This window comes from Macaca fascicularis, chromosome 6 (genome assembly GCF_037993035.2).
Source record: "Macaca fascicularis isolate 582-1 chromosome 6, T2T-MFA8v1.1".
Classification (NCBI taxonomy): domain Eukaryota; kingdom Metazoa; phylum Chordata; class Mammalia; order Primates; family Cercopithecidae; genus Macaca; species Macaca fascicularis.
The window spans coordinates 127,537,927-127,556,404 of NC_088380.1; positions in this window are offsets into that span (position 1 = coordinate 127,537,927).

Here is an 18,478-nt window from a genome sequence, read left to right on the forward strand (position 1 = left end):
ATTTTGTGGTTCTTTTTATGTGGTAGATATTATGTTAGGCATTACAGAAATTAAATAATATAAGGCAGAGGCCTTGCTCTTTAGAATCAAACTTTGCAATTTCAATAATAAAGATACAATATATCTCTTAAGGATAAACAGTAAACATGCTAATAAAGAGGGTTTATTGATTTCAAAGTTTCTTGACTTCCTCTACCAATTGACAGATTTTGACATACATATGGTTACTGTAGAATTCATTATATGAGTCCCAGTAGTTAGGTCAATGAATTAGAGAAAACATTGTCAAAGAAAAATTGCAGTGGGCAAAGTTAAATGGGCAAGGAAAACTTTGTTCAAGATATTACAATTGGGAAAGAGATTGAACATCACACCGTTGAATTAAAGGTCTAGAGTTTTATGAATTGGGGTGGAGTGAGGGGAAAAATCTTAGGCCACCTGCATTAACTAACTAGGTCTTGCTCAAAACAAAATTTTCCAATATCTTAATGACAGATTGAAGCAAGGTGCCTACCAAAGTTAGGCACCCACCCTCTCTAAGATACTGAGATGTAGAAGACTTATCTTCATGAAAAATTAAATTTCAAACAAATGTTTCCTCGATATTCAAATATGACATTCCCTCTGGTCTTAAAGATGCCAAGAAACTTAATTATGGCAAATCTGTTAAAGAAATTTATATGCACAAGAAGCCTGTAAAAAATTTGCAGTTAAATTATCTAGAGTAAATGCTGTAATAAAAGGAAAGTCAGGGGCCTATATTTAGAAAGAAATTTAACTGAAATTTAGTCAAGCTAAGGAAGCATCTATGTTCATCAGGAATGTTGGCCTGTAGTTTTCTTTTTTGTGTGTGTCCTTGTGGATTTTGGTATCGGGATAATACTGATTTCATAGAATGATTTAAGGAAGAGTCCTCTCTCCTCTTTTTTTTTTTTTGAATAGCTGCAGATTGGTAAAAGGTTTTCTTTGTACATCTAGTAAAAATTAACTGTGAATGTTTCTGGTCCTGGGCTTTCGTTTTGGGAAAATTTATTATTACTGATTCAATATCACTACTCGTTATTGGTCTGTTCAGGGTGTCTGTTCTTCCTGGTTCAATCTTGGGAAGCTCTATGTTTCAAGAAATGTACTCATTTTCTCTAGGTTTTCTAGTTTGTGATTGTACAGATGCTCGTAGTAGTCTCTGACGGTCTTTGTATTTCTGTGGTATCAGTTTTAATGTACCTTTATTATTTTAGATTGTGCTTATTTGAATCTTTTCTCTTATTTTATTGGTTAATTCAGATAGTGGTCTATCAATTTTGTTTCTTTCTAAAGAGCTAACTTCTCATTTAATTGATACTTTGTGTCATTTTTTGGTCTCAATTTCATTTAGTTCCGTTCTGATATTTGTTATTTGCTTCCTTTTGTTTGCCTTTGGTTTGGTTTGTTCTTATTTTTCTAGTTCCTTGACACACAATTTTAGCCTGTTAATTTGAGATCTTACCTTCTTTTTGATGTATCATTTAACACTATAAACCTTCCTCTTAGCACTGCTTTTGGTGTATCCCAGAAATTTTACTATTGTGTGTCTCTATTTGCATTCATTTCAAAACTATTTTGAGTTCTGTTTAATTTCATTGTTTACCCAAAAGTCATTCAAGAGAAAGTTGTTTAATTTCCATGTACTTGTATATTTTTGAGAGTTCCTGTTGGCATTGATTTCTAGTTTTATTCCACTGTAGTCTGAGAATATACTTGATATGATTTTGATTTTTATATATTTATTAAGACTTGCTGTATAGCCAGGTATATTGTTGATTTTGGAGACTGTTCTATGTGCAGATGACAAAATGTATATTCTGTTGCTGTTGGGCAGAAATTTTTGTAAATGTCTATTAAGTCCATTAGGTCTAGGGCCCACTTTAAGTCCAGAGTTTCTTTGTTGATTTTCTACCTCAATGATCTATTTAGTGCTATCAGTGGGGTTTCAAAGTCCTCCACTATTACTGTATTGCTATAATATATATAATGTATTTTATATATATATTTTTTTAGGACAGTTAAATCTTCTTGTTGAATTGAGTATTTTATCACTATATTATGACCTTCTTTGTCTTTTTACACTGTTGTTAATTTAAGTCTCTTTTATCTGATATAAAAATAGTTATTCCTTCTTGCTTTTGTTTTCTATGAGCTTCATATATCTTTTTGCACCACTTTACTTTGAGTCTGTGCATGTCTTCAGATGGTTAGATCTTGTTTTTATCCAATTTTACTGCTTATATCTTTTAAGTGGAGTATTTAGGCTATTTATGTTCAAGGTTGATATGAATATGCGAAGTTTTATTTCTGTCATAGTGTTGTCAGCTATTTCTTTTGTAATCTCAGTTGTATAACTGCTTTATAGAATCTATTAACTTTGTTTTTGCATGTGGTTTTATGATGGCAAGTATTATCCTTTTATTTCCATGTTTAAAACTCCTTTGAGAATGGTGTCAAATTCCCTTAGCATTTTCTTGTCTAGGAAAGTCTTTATTTCTCCATCAAAGTTTAGCTTGGCATGATATAAAATTATTGAATGACTTTTTGGAAATAAGTTGAATGAAAGCTAAAAATAGGCTCCCAATCTCTTCCAGTTTGTAAGGTTTCTACTGAACAGTTTATTGTTAGTCTTACATGATTTTCCTTATTGGTGATTTAAACCTTTTCTCTAGTTGCTGTTAAGATTTTTTCTTTCTCAATGACCTTGGATAGTCTGATGACTATATGCCTTGTTGATGGTCATCTCACAGAGTTTCTTCCAGGTATTCTCCAATTTCTTATATATGAATGTCTACATCTCTAGCAAGCTCAAGGAAATTTTCTTGAATTATTCCCTCAAATATGTTTTCAGGTTTTTTAAAATAATTTTTTCTTCTTTTCCCTCAAGAATGCCTAGAAGGCATAGGTTTGTTAACTTCACACAGTCCCAAATTTCCTAAAATTTTTTCATTTCTTAAAATTGTTTTTTCTTTATTTTATTCTGAGTACATTTGAAAGATCAGTTTTCAAGCCCTGAAATTCTTTCTTCTGCTTCATCTAGCCTATCAAAAATAGCTTCAGTGATATTTTTATTTCTGGAAGTTCTGTTGTTGTTTTTAAAATATATCCATCTTGTCTTTCATATCCCTAATTGATTTTCCGATTTCTTTGTGTTGGTTTTAAATTTTCACTTTTTTTCTCGTTGATCTTACTTAAAACCCATATTTTGAATCTTTACCTGTCATTTCAGAATTTTCGTTTTTGTTAGAATCTATTGCTAAGGCTAGTATGATGCTTTGGGGCTGTCAAAGCACTCTATTTTTATATTGCCAGATATCTTGCACTGATTCTCTCTCATCTGAAAAGCTGTCATTTCTTGTTTTTGAATTTTCTTTCATTTGGATGGAACTTTTTAATTTCTTGTTGAACATATGAATGTAATGTATGTTGTGTATGACCATTTGCTTCTTTTCTGGGTGTTGAGAGCCGATTTAAAAGCAGGATTGAATATACTCAAATTCTCTTTATATACATGTTGTTGAAAAAAATGTGTCCTTTTCTATAGCAAGTTGCAAGTAACTTGTATGCATTTTCTACACCTGTGTAGGTCCGAGTTCTCGTTAAGGCTGAACAAAAGTATCCTGATAGCTAAACATAGACTACATTGTTTTTTGTGAATAAAATGATTTCAGGTACATCAGGGATTCATGGTGTAGCAGTATATCTGGAAATTCCCCAAATTTACTTTCATATATAAGATAATGTTTGTTAATGGATAAATAATAAATATGTGCTAATTTGAAGCTTACATGTATATTATTAAACAATTTCTTCAACAGTTGTTTAGGAAGTTCACTAATAACATTTTTTTCAGAGACAAACATTTTATCACTGAAATTCTTTGTAATTACTGATGCATGGGATAATTAAAAACAGACCAAATGAGTCTGTTTTATCATTGTTTTTAATTTCTCTACAGACAATGGGTTCTCTTCTTGCCTACTTTGGCTGCTCAATCATTGGCATGTGCCTGAATCAGAGTTTAGGCACGAGGGAGTCTGTGAGCTAACATAGCTGTAAATCAGTAACTCAGTTGTACCTCTATATCTGCAAGGAGAATGATCTGTGATGTTATGCTCCATCCACTAAATATCCATGTTTCAATTCCCTCATCTGTAAAATAAAGACAATCAGATTACACAATTCCTGAAATTCAAGCTCTAAAATGCAACTACTTAGCATTTAGCAATAAGAAATGTTGGAATGTGTTTGTGTTTATGAAGCCCACGTTTGGAGATAGACATAACACTGCTGTGGGAAGGATAAACCCTGGGCTCTAACGACTCCTCTGCCCGGCCATCATAAGGAAGTCCTCAAACTATTATCTTACATAAACCTCACTTATATTGTTTGTAAAATGAAAGAACTAGACCAAATGATTCCATTGTTTCTTGTCAGAGTGTTCTATAAGTCTGTACCTTATTTGTATAATTCTCCAATTTTTAAGCATATTACTTATTGTCCACTAGACATATTCTTTTACTTATAATCATGGAGATAATAGAGTCATATAAAAATGAGAGTGTAATAAAACCTTTGTGATAACTAGTAGAGTTAAAAATCAAAATTGTAAAATATTAAATTTTCTCATATTTCATAATTGAGAAAATCTACATTTATTATATGGGGTTACAATTCACTGGAATTCATTGTCTTATCCATTTGAGCACAGTTCAGGCAGAATTATGTTATCAAAAAAAGTCTACTTTTTAGAAATAGTTGTTGTTCGTTTGGGCTGCTACACTTAAAATACCATAGACTGGGTGGTTTAAACAACAATCTATTATTCAATGAAACTGTGAAGTTTAAGATCAAGGCACTGGCCGAGGTAGTGTCTGGTAAGGGCCTAATTCCTGTTTTGTAGACATCCTCCTTCTAGTTATATCCTCACATAGCATAGAGCACTAGCTCTAATCTCTTTCTTTTCATGTAAGGATACGAAACCCATTGTGGGACTCCACCCTCATGATTTCATCTAAACCCAGTTACCTTTCAGCGGCCCACCTCCTAATACCATTCCAGGGTTTCAACATATGAATTATGGGGAAACACAAACATGCAGTCTATAACAAGTTGCAAGTAACTTGTATGCACTTTGTACACCTGTGTAGGTCTGATTTCTCTCGAAGGCTTCAGCTCAAACTTAGAGATCATCTTCATGGTCTTATAACTACTAATCTCTCCACAGTTAAGACAAGCCAATCACTATTTTTTAACCCTTTCCCACATCCTAACCTCTAGTCTTATTTACTGAAGTCCTGCCTTTCTTCAATCTCTTTGTATTAGTCAGTTTGGGTTGCACATGATAGTCTGCCACAGACTGGTATTTTGGGGGTTAAAAAACAGAAATTTATTTTTTCACAGTTATAGAGGCTACAAATCTGAAATCAAGGCACTAGCAAGTTGATTTTCTCCTAAGGACCCTTCCCTTGGTTTGCAAAGAATCGCCTCACTGTGTTCTCATGGGGTTCTTTCTATGTATGAGCGCATGCCCCTGGTATCTCTTCGTTTTCTTACTAGGTCACCAGTCTTATTAGATTAGGGTCCCATTCTTATTGTCTCGTGTCGTTAATTGTTAATTACCTCTTTAAAGACCCTTTCTCCAAATACAGTCACATTGGGGGAGATAGGGATTCAATGTATTAATTTAGGGAAAGGAGTAGGTGGCACAATTCAGTCTAGAACACGTTTAGCCTGTCTGTTGACTCATGGAACTTGCTCTGTCTTTAACCTCTCTTTATTATTATTATTCAGAATTGTTCATTTCCTGAACAAAATAAATAATTTTTAAATAGTTAATTAATATCGTTTGTTTCCTATAAATTGCCCTGTATGTCTTTATCCTAGATGTTAACAACTTACATTGCACCTTCTTAAGATCCCTTCTGCTTTGAAGAACATGAATGAAGAGGTTAAAGTAGAACATGTACTTCAGAAGGCTTGTAAAATTAATGTGAGTAAAGCCTCTGAAACAGCAGTTTAGAAACATTACATCAAAGGGAACTTCAATAAGTGAAGTGAATTGGGTTGTGGCAGAGGTGGGTGGATAATGTGTCTGTGAAGTAGCCTGATCACAGAATGTTCAGGATGGCAGGTGCATTCAAACCAGGAGGACTGGATGGACTGCAGCCACCAGGGTGATGAGTGAAGTGAGAGCCAGGAGTTGACAATAATGGAGGATTTCTCAAGAAAATAATGAGGGATGAAATGATTCCACTTGTTTTATTTCCTCAAGAAATTTCTTGATATCCCAGGGACATTTTTCTAAATGATTTGCTTGCCTCAGCGTTTTCATTGTTGGATCTATTTCTTGTCCCCAGGAATTGTAAATCCAGTCTTCTGGCCCATTTCATAACTTTCCAGTTAACGACATAAACAATCTGATTGCCCAGGTTTCTAAAAAGAAGAAGAAATTGAGGTTAAAAATTATTTTCTTTCTTTCTGTGATTTCATGTCACAGTGATTTAAAAAATTCTTAACTGAGACATGTTACTCATCTGTTTAACAACCTAGTGGTCCTTCCTTTCATTCAAACTAAAAACCAGAGTCATTGTGAATTATGCAAAGTCCATAGTGAGCCTTGCCCAGTTGCCTCTCTCACCACAGGTCCTGTTGCTCTTCCCCTTTCTTCCCCTTGCTCTCCCCAGCCACACCAACTTGTTTTCTTTCTATCCAAGGCACTTATTACTTTCCAGTAAATTATCTGATATATTCATTTACTTTGTGTGTTGTCTAATCTTTTCCATTGGAACATAAATTCTGTCATGACAGATTTTTGTCTGTTTTGTTAAATGCTATATCCCGAGTGCCTAGAAAAGTATCTGGCACAAATACATTTAATTCCAATTAAATGATGGCAATTTGTTTTGGAAGCAAAATGAGATCCTAAATTTATCAAAGACTATAGGCATCGGAAAGTAAAATCAGTGAATTTTTGATTAGCTATTGTCCTTTTATTTATGTATAATTAGATACCTGACTTTGTTTTGTTTTCCTTGGGATACTCTTCATTTTAATAGATAGTCCTTGATGATGTAAATAATCCATAATCATATTTATTCACTGAATTTGCATGGTAATAGTCTGTCCCCGCACAGTCATAACTTCATTCTTTTAAAATTAAATCCTAAGGTATGTGAAATAGATAGAGATAGAAGTGTTAGGAAGCAGAAAATAGAAAGAGAATGGGTATACATTAGACTCACACTCTGCTTCTTTCTGCATTTTCAGTTATGTCAATACTTTCTTTTCTGTCTTTCAACGGGGTGCTGAGGAATGTGGGCTGAATTCTACTCTCCTTAATGTCAATGGACTTCTGCATAAGAGGCAAAGTGAAGAAAATGAAAGGAATCGACTTGTGGAGGACAGATACTCTTTTCTTTCCAAATTACAATGTATTATGTCTTTTTCTCTAGGAAAATAAAACATTTGTATTTTAAAAGTATTTTCCAGGTATGCTTTTCACAGGTTACAGTAACAATTTTCTACATTTGACATATTTTTATATAAACATTTTTGAAAGCACAGCAGGAAGGAAAATACTTGATGCTCTCTCTCTGCAGGTTTGCTTCTTTTTACGGTGACTAGAAGTGGAAGCACCAGACAACACAGCAAGGGGCAGGACATGGTTGGCAGAAAAAAAAAACAGCTGAAAGACAAAAATACAAAACATCAGTTGTGTATTAGAGAAGGGTGTTCAGTTAATGATCACAACAGATGCAACTTTGTTTACACAAAACCTTTAGTCTTCCTATATTTTGTGTTCAACCTTGAAAAAACAGGCTCATTAGTCAGAAAGAATCTGCTCTAATTATTCTTCAAGTTAGAAATTCCTTTGGGAATGTGGCCCATTCCAGCTATCTGATAATAGACCACTCAAGAGAAATTTATTATCCCTGATTTTGGGGAAGCCTCGTTGCAGATTCTGTCCTACCGTGTTAAGCAGGATGTTACTCTGAAATCCTTTCCCTTCTCACTGGGACATCATCCAGACATGAGCAATCTTACAAGACTACTTCTTTACGGAGCTGAAGAAGGGACCTATCTTGAGGAAAAGAAACAAACTGAGCAATTTGGCAACTGCTTTAATCTATAAACGCCTAGAAAAGGTAGGAACTAGCATCTGTATTGAATTTACAATGCCATTCCCATATACATTATTGCGGGCTTTCTTCTAAACAGCAAGTATGAGTTAAATACAAGCAATGTGTATTTGTTCTTGGTACTGGTTGCCAGCAATTTGACATTACTTGCTGCTTAAATGAGATTATGCTATATTGGCCACTGTGAACTCAGCTGAAAGGATCAATAGTTTCTCCCACATGGCACATATTACTCTTTATGTCTCATATCAAAACTCAGGATTAAATTTTACCTGAAAAATTGATGTAACCCATCTCCTGAGAGGGCATCAGAATATAAGGTAGTGACCATTGATTGCTCCTACTCCAATGACAGAATTTTAGACTTCAGATAGGCTATTAATATGCAAAACAACAACAAAATATAAGATCAAAAGTTAAAATAAATGTATAGTAAATAAGTGTAATAATAGCTGGACAACTTAACAAAACAAAGAAGTCCTAGTAACCTAATTTCTGGCATCCGAAACACATACTTAATGCCAAGTGTTACTATTTTAGGATAATCTTTAATACCACATGTGGTGGTCCCTAAGACTATCCTCAGATTCAGTTATTCATTAAGTGGACTCACAGGATTCTAAAGGTCTTATACTCAGGATTATAGTTTATGACAGTGAAAAGATACAGATTAAAATCAGCACCCCCCTCAAAAAAAAAAAAAAAAAAGAAAAAAGAAAAAAGAAAAGGTACATGGACCAAGTACACTGCAGTCTCACAGGAGAAACCTAATTTTCCCAGCAATGATGTGGGCCAATATGTGTGAAGAGTTGCCGGCCATAAAAGCTCACTTGAGCCTTGGCTCCCAAGGTTTCTACTGGGGGGTCAATCAGTAAGGCACTGCATATTACTTAATTCTCAGCTGTTCTGCTACTCAGACCTCAGACTACCAGAGAAAAGAACAATTGTTCGGCATAAACCACATTGCTAGCATAAACTATTCGGTTACATCATTATAGCATGGTCCAAGCCTGCTTATATACAGAAACATTTTGTTAGACAAAAGCTTCCAAAGGTTCAGAGCTCAGCTGTCAGGAGCCAGCCAAGGCGAAGTCATGAAAACAAAGATCTTTCTTGGGAACGTGCAGGATTTCAACAACTCAGTCCTACTAATTTAACCCCTTCTTGTACACTATAGAATTTCAATGTGGAACCAATTAAGTGAAGAAATATTTTTGAGGCCATTGTGAAGTCTTTCAAGTATTCTATATATATTGATTATGTTAACTCTTTTGATTTTTAATTTACTGCATGTTTATAAACAATCTTCAATTTTTCCTAATTGTACATGGGTTTACTCTTTACCTATTTGCCTTTTAAAAAATGTGTCTGTATTTTTATTAAATAACATGTACATGGTTTTAAAAACAAAAATTTCAAACAGGTAAAAATATTCCTTATCTACAATTCAAGTTTTTAAAAAGCTTTGAAAATAAAAGACAAAAAACATTTGTTGTAAAACCTTACCTGAAGTTACATAAGGCTATTTATAATCTTTTTTTTTTTTTTTTTTTGAGATGGTGTCTCTCTCTGTCACCAAGGCTGGAGTGCAGTGGCCTGATCTCCACTCACTGCAAGCTTCGCCTCCCGGGTTCATGCCATTCTCCTGCCTCAGCCTCCTGTGTGGCTGGGACTACAGGCACCCGCCACCGCGCCCGGCTAATTTTTGTATTTTTAGTAGAGACGGGGTTTCACCGTGTTAGCCAGGATGGTCTCGATCTCCTGACCTCCTGATCCGCCCGTCTCGGCCTCCCAAAGTGCTGGGATTACAGGCGTGAGCCACCGCGCCCTGTCCAGGCTATTTATAATCTTTGTTTTAGTCTATGAACTATGAACTTTCAAATGTTTCACATCAGAAATCTGAATAAATATGTTTGATTATAGGGTGCTGCCCAATACTCCATTGGAAGTGTTGCATAATAACATATTATTTTTTGCACTATATTACCTCTCTAAATTGAAAATTACTGAATTCCGAATTCTTAACCAGCAAGGATTTGGATCTTTACAGAGACCCACCTTACACACTCATTCTAACACAATTCTGGCTTTCATTTTTCAGAGGCAGTACCTTCAACTGTTTGCATAATGACGTGCTTTCTAATATTTTTTGAATTTTCAATTTTGGACAAAGTATACTGACTTATGGGAAAATGGAAAATGGCAATTTATTTCTCTCATATCAAACAAAACTTAACTCTCCTGTATTTTCAAAACAGTTATATTTGGGGGATGTTTAAATTTGGAATTAACATTGTTAATGAAAGCAGAGCTATTTGGTTAGAGGATTTTGTGAGACAAGGTATTTAATAATCACATGATATTTAAAAGGCCTGGTTATCGACACGGCACATGTATACATATATAACAAACCTGCACGTTGTGCACATGTACCTTAGAACTTAAAGTACAATATCACAAAAGCCACTTGAAAAAATAAAAAAAATAAAATAAATAAATAAAAGGCCTGGTTATTTTACTACACTCATATTGAGTAACTAATACTATGGTAATTGCAAACATCTCGTTATGAATTAGCACATAGTGAATATCCAATGGGTTATGGTATATTCATCACCTTGGTACACGATAATATTTTTGCCTTTATTACATGGCCACAGAACAAGCTTCAATTACAGTTTGAAAATGCAGTGCTACTTCAAACATGTTAGGGATCCAAATACTGCTCCTTGGCTCTTACTTGAGGTGTAGGTGATCCATGTAAATAAATTATTTCCAGAGAAACTTCCCCTGTATGTTCTAGAATCCATGAAAAATGGGTGGAATAGGAGCAGAATCAATATTTTCTTCTTTTCCTGAAGGAATACACTTAAATGATCGACATAATTGGGGATCAATATCACGGATAGGTGGTCTAGTTAAAATTTATACATATGTAGTAATTTATAAGTTCTTTCTAATTTTAAAACATGTTTCCCTGAACCGTCCTATCATCTGTTTAAATATTCTGAGTAAACTAACCACCATTCTGTGTGTCGTATTTTGAGTTGTTCTGTTATTAATGAATATGAAATATTGTAATTTTACTGTTTCCAGTCATAACTTGCAAAGTACTCCTTTCACATCTCTTAACATCTAAAGTTTCCACAATTTTCACTTTTCCTTTAGTCAATAAAATTCTAAGTAATTTGAAAGTTCTGCCTCAAACTCAATTTAAATGTAACCGTCTTCTCTCCATCATAGGCTTGAGTTGTATTTCTGTTTGGAGTAAAGGGGGAAGACATGGGCAACCATGCTAAACACATCTCTAACATTTTTGAGCTATTACAAGTGTTGTAGTCACACAGACATGAGAGATAATAATTTCTATTATAAGCAAGTTTGTATTGGTCACAGGGTAATGTCAATTTGTCTGAGGTCATCTTCTGCTGGTGGAACACAGCTCCACCAATGTGATTGTCTTTTATGGGAATTACACAGGTTTACTTGGGAGGAGTGTTCAGTTTCCTCTAATTCTTTTAAATTACTGAAGAACCTTTAAGAAAAAATCAGATGGTTCTCTCTTAATCTCATCGGTGCTTCATGTCCCCAAGTCATTCTTGGTGAATTTTCCACTCAAGAGACTAGATGTCCCTGGGTGTTTTCTAGTGCCTGACATCTGTTTGAATGTTGGTGCCCCTTCATGAAAAATGCCAACTTCTTCTACAGGTTTTAAGGGAAGGTGTCCAAGAGCTAGGATTATACTTCTTCACAAGAATATTGTAACGGGTTTATTGATCTTTCTTTTGATACAAGATTTTCCAAGAAGTTTGAAGTTCTTAGAAATCCATAGACTAGGAAAGAATACTAATTTTAATGTGTATGCACTGCCTCCAATTGCAGAGGTTTTATGTCAAATGCACCTAATAACTACCTCCTTATGATTAATTTCATTCTGTTTGTGGCACAAGGATGAAACTCAAGATCCTACAGCTCATGAGTTATCCACCCAAGGCATGAAGTGATTACCTTCCCTTCTTAAATCTTTGCTTGTGGTTGAGCTGAAACTTTCTGCCATGAAACTTGACTTGGGGGCAGAAGACATTGTTGTTCCTTTAGCAGAAGAATATTTGTTCCCATTACTAACATTTATTTCTCATAAAATAGAAAGCCTATATATTTATGTTGAAAAACCCTCTCTCGCCCCATTTTTTCTCCTCTCTTTTAGTTAGCTAGGAGTGGAATGTGGAATGTATGTAATGTGGGTGGCAGCTGTAAGATTTTATGGACCCTTGTTAAGCCCTCAGGGATTGTGTCTGGCTCAGGGCTCAGTTTTTTTTGTTTTTTGTTTTTTTTTTTTTTTTGCAATTTTTAAATGTGAGAATAATTTCACTTTTGACTTCAGCCTTTGAGCTTTGCTCAAAAACATTCCATAATTTTGATTTTTACTGTTAAATAAATTACAGCATTCTTGTAGACAGTATATAAATCGGAGGTCAGCAAACTATGCCCCATAGAGCAAATCTGCTTGCCAACTGCTTTTATAGGTAAAGTTTTATTGAAACATAGTCACACTCATTTGTTTACTGTCTTTGGGTGCTTTTATGTTACAACAACAAAGTTGAGTTTTTGTGACAATGACTGTATGTTCCACAAGCCTAATATGTTTATTATCTGAACCTCTATAGAAATGTTTGCCAATTCCTGGTCTAAATAATTTCTTAATGTATATTCTTTAGTTTATCACTATTATCATCATTTTATAATAAAATCCCTCATAAAATTAGAGTTTTGTATATACCAAGGAGAGGTATGTGTCTTAGGTTTTGGATTTCTGTTGTTGCTAATTTTTGCAAAAATCATTTATCTTCTGTATTTTCAATACCTAATAATGACTAGTATATACCAGACACTCAGTAATGAATAAGCAGAACTGATTCAGAGTCCAGTTATGGCTTATGTATGGCTATAATCCTGGTTTCCTGGGGTTAGCCACTATAGAAATTGTTCTTGTGGCCGTTATTAAATAATATGAACCATTTTCTACAATGCAAACAAATCCGCTATGTTTTGAGAGGTTCATCTAGGAGTCTGCTCCTGAGGACCTACCAACTAGGATTGTCCTATCTAAGAGTGTGAGTTCAATCTAGTTTCAATTCTCTTTACTGCTTTCCCATGTTTCTTTTTTTTTTTTTTTTTTTTTTTTTTTTTTTTGAGACGGAGTCTCGCCCTGTCGCCCAGGCTGGAGTGCAGTGGCACTATCTCGGCTCACTGCAAACTCCGCCTCCCGGGTTTACGCCATTCTCCTGCCTCAGCCTCCCGAGTAGCTGGGACTACAGGCGCCCGCCACCTCGCCCGGCTAATTTTTTTGTATTTTTAGTAGAGACGGGGTTTCATTGTGTTAGCCAGGATGGTCTCGATCTCCTGACCTCGTGATCCGCCCGTCTCGGCCTCCCAAAGTGCTGGGATTACAGGCTTGAGCCACCGCGCCCGGCCCGCTTTCCCATGTTTCTATGGGAACCATCATCCCCTGAAGCTTTTTTTTTTTCCCCCCTGAAATACAATGTATTATACCCGACATGGTCTTCAATATTTTATAAGCTGGATCTAAAACTGAGATCTGTGTTGCTAAGTGTAGTGAAAGAAAATAGCTGGAATCTTCAGACTTGTGTTTGAATCCTGACTGTGTGACTATCAGCAAGTTGTATAATTTTTGTGAGCCTTGCTTTCCTTATCTGTAAAGTAAAGGTAGAGAACTCATGTAACTTTTGTAATCAGAAACGGAAAGTCAAAGGACAAAATATACATAAAGCATTTATCTCAGTGCATTACCCATAGTACAAATTCAATAAAATTAGCTTTCTCTGCTCCCTTGAAAAAGGAACCTAAGTTCAGAAAGGGTAATTGCATTATACAGTCAGTTTGTGTTTTTAGAGTTCAAAAAAGAACAAGTGAGGGGCTGATGTATTTAGAGAAAGTTTTTGAACATTAAGGACAGTTCTCCTAAGACTTAAAAAGTACAATTACATCTGATGTACACTGTACTTTTGTTAAAGGCTTCTCTCTTGAATTTAATGATATTATTAGGAGCAAAGCCACAGGTTAACAAAGACCATTGTAACCAGAAGGGGTGGGAGAGTGGGAGCAGGCAGTTCTGGCTAACTTTGCTAAAAGAAGTTCAGAGGATTTATTCAGATTTTCAGATACATTTAACAGTATCCACAGCCACTGAAGTAGAAAAGGCATCAATTAAAGTTTATTGAGAAAGTTACACAATTTCAGGAGGCTTCAAGTCAGACTTAGAGGCTAATGGTGTTGGTTAATCAACAAAGAGCTAGCTAACTCCATAGCTTAGAATTTCAAGAATTCTCTAAACAGAAGATGGATTATCTAAATACTCTGGATAATTAGAACATGACAACTATTCACTAAAGAAAGTTTATAGTGGGAGATTTAATGAAATTAGGATTATGGTGTAAATAAGATGTATTTTACACAGCCTATAGACTTGGGAACTTGCAGAGTACTGCAAACCAGTCATCAATTTACTGATGAGTTCATAGTGATTGGAAATTAGATGTTTTTCATGACTCTACATTGTATCTTGCTGGCATTTTGTAGAGAGCAATAACCAACTCTTGTTTTTGCACTCTATCCTTGTGACCACAGTTTTGAACACATCAATAAAGATGGATGACAGCTTATCTACTCTTTATGTATAAAGTTAATTGAAATATTTCATAGGATTTTTAGCCGCATTCAGAGTATACTTAGTTTCCTCTTCCAAATTCGCCAGTGCTGGGCAGAAACAGGGGTTTGGGGAGGTGAGCAGAGAGAGGCCAATAGTGCATTCTAGAAGAAATCTCAAGAAAACTCAATCCCAAAGTAATGGTGATTACCCTGTAACATGACACCCATTCTATTTGGTGGCCATTGCCACAAAAGAAGCAATCCTAGAGCTAGAAGACAAATAGATATCATATATTAGATATATTTGAATATCAGTGGTGGCATCTGAACATCAAGGCTATTACAGGTTTTCCTTTACTATCATGTGAGCTCAGCCATGTATTAGCGATCTTTACAAATAGATTTTGTTCAGAGGCAGTGGTCTTGGGTTATTTAGTCTGCAATATTTCTGAAAATGAAAGACTGAAAAAGTTTAGCTTCAAAAGGGAATAAATATATTGAGAAAAGCAGAGGATCAAACTTGGGCCAGTTCTCCCACATCAAAAAGTGGATAATCTTATTAGAGGCAGACACCAGGAAGTAAATGTCTTTCTTGACTCTTCAACCTCTTGTGAAATCATCTGGTTTTCCAGAAAATGCTTAGTGGCTGTCATGTGTGTACAAATCTTTATACTTGTGTTGAGTACATGTGAGCTGTACATCAATATGTACTACAAGTGATAAGGTTGAGAATGTCCCATTTACTAGAATTCTTCTGATAGTACATGCAATATTTGAGAGTGATTTCTTGGTAGGTTAATTTAAGATGGAATTTGAATCATTGTGAGACTGTCAGATAATACTGACATTTATAGAGAAGGGAATTAATCTGCATTCTAGATGACGAGGTGTTTTGTTTTGAATATGTTTTGACTCTTTGATTTTTTTTTTTAAATGGGAGAAGGGTATAAGAAAGAGAAATGAGGGGAATGTATATAATTTAGAGGTCAGATGGCAGTAAACCCATTCTCTCTTTATTTTTCATTTCTAGTAAAATTTACTGAAATTCATGATATACTTATTGAGAGCTTTGTGGACACCCATATTTGGGAAGAATAAAAGTAATGATGTGAAAGAGTAGCATGTGTAAAACCACAGAAATTGGAGGTAGGAGGTAATTCTCAGAGATTAGCAGAAACTTAACTTAGTGAGTTTTGTTGTTGTTGTTGTTGTTCTATGCAGTTTCATAGTAATCTTACTTTGTTCTTGAGGGCTGGAGAGGCCCCAGAAGACATTTAGGCTGCACTCATGTGCCCATGTACCTGCTGCAGCAGAGCTTTCCCTCATTTTGTGATATTTTCCACAAGAAACAAGATGGATTTGACTTTTGTGGAATTACTGAACCGGAGACAGCAACTTACACACAGTTATTGGCTCTAATACTTGTCTCTGCAGCTCTATAAGATGAACACAGATGTGACTCAGTAGTGATTTAACAACCATCAATCCACCCTTAGGATAATTTATGTGAGCCAGTAATGTCACTTGCTGCTACACAGACATCAGCACTGGAGCTGTTGCATGGGGAATTGCTCTATGGGCCAACAGGGGAAGAAAAGAGAAAAGGATTAGATTTTATAGTGCACTCACATTTTTTCTTTATTTTTGTATTTTTAGCCCACTTTCTGATATTAAATAAAGTTTTTGTTTCTATAGTTTGATTTCAAAGTTATATTTTTCCAAAATACAAGACTGCTTGGATAGTGAGAATATTATATTTCTCTCTCTCTCTGTCGCTCTCACTGTCTCTCTCTCTCTCTCTCTCTCTCACACACACACACACACACTTTTAGCAATGCACTTTTTTTGTTCATTAATCTTGCAGTCAGACATGCTCAATCAAATTGTGTTTAACCCGTTGCCTATGCTTTCAATTTTCTAATGTAGTTCTTTATCCAGATTTTTTATTTCTATCAATGCCTAATGTGCCTACAAATTTCTAGTTTATTAAATAAGAGACATTCTATGAATCAAAATTGATTAGTATAATATATAAATATCGTAAAGTTAAGGTATTTTTTTAAGATTATAAAATTTCTTTCTTTAACTGTCCTCTCTCCTTTTTCCTACTCTTTTTCTCACTCAATTTGTTCTCACATCGAAAATACTTCTTTGGGGCAAACATCTCACACTACTTAGCATGAAATATTGAACTGGCAACAAATAACTATTTGTTGAAGTGGCTGACCGAGTAAAACTTTTTTTTTTTAACCATTTTTTTCTCCTGGAGTATTTTTACAGATTTTCTTCATAAATTTCAGAGCCTGCTCTCTGACTTATGACAGAATCCATACCTACAGATACATATTCATGGAGTATTGTCTTATCTTATGTATTAAACGTATGTGAATCTACATTTAAATACTCGCCGTACAAACAAAACATGCTTATAATTTAAATTCTATAGTTTACTGTCTTCCTAGTTCCCTAAATGGGTGAGCCAGGCGTGGGAGTTAGGAATCTGCTGCCCCTTAGTCTCAGTTCTGAAAATCATCTGTCAGTGTAAACTCACAGTGTTATATGTAATTCTGTTGAAAGATACACAAATGTTAACCAATTTTATATGGTTCTCAATCAAAGAAATAATGACCTATTTCTAATGGAGGAAACTTTGTTGTTCTGTAGTTAATAAAGGTGGCTAGGAGTGTGTTTTAAATCAGGCATTTTTCTAAAGTATTTCCAAGGGCCTTTGACTCTTCATTGTGGAACCGAACTCATTATAAAGTAAAACTTTATTGTGTATGTTTTCTCAGTATATACCTACAACATGTGGGTATGCATACACATGTGTAAAAATAAATGATGAAACACATATTTGTGGTAGTATGTATGTGTATGATATATATACATATAAAAATCATATTGATATTATTTGGCCGTATTCAATAACTTCATTGCACAAACTGCGTGTGATAGAAATTTCAAAAATTCTTCAATCACATTCATTCATTCTTGGTGTTGTACACTACATGGGTTTGTACAAAGGTACAATGACATGTACCCACTATTATAGTGTCACACAGAATAGTTTCACTGCCTTAAAATCTTCTGTGCTTGCCTATTCATCTCTGCCTCTCCCCAACCCCTGGCAATCACTCATCATTTTATTGTCTCCATAGTTTTGCCTTTTCTAGAATGTCATACGGTTGAAATTGTACAGCATGTAATTTTTCCAGGTTGGCTTTTTTCACTGTGTAATATACATTTGTTTTCTTCATGTCTTTTCCTACTTATATTTTCACCTGTTATTTCTCTTTGTTAGAAGTTATTGTAAAACAAAAATAGTAAGGTAGAAAAATGATATTGTGGTTTTAAGGTGAGTTTAAATTATAACACAATTATTTGTTAATTGACTACTTAATCAAAAGGATACATGACTTATCTAAAATGTCTTTCATTGAGCTAAATGTTAGGTTCTGACTGGAATCTATAAGGCTTGGAATTGAACTCAGGCTCTCCTATATTGCACGTGGATTTTTTCATAACTAGCCGAACATTATTTCTGTGTACAAATTAAAATAATTATTCATACCTTGCAAGGATGTTATGATTAAATGAAACATGAATATAAAATGTTTGAACTTCTCATGCTAAGCCTGATACAG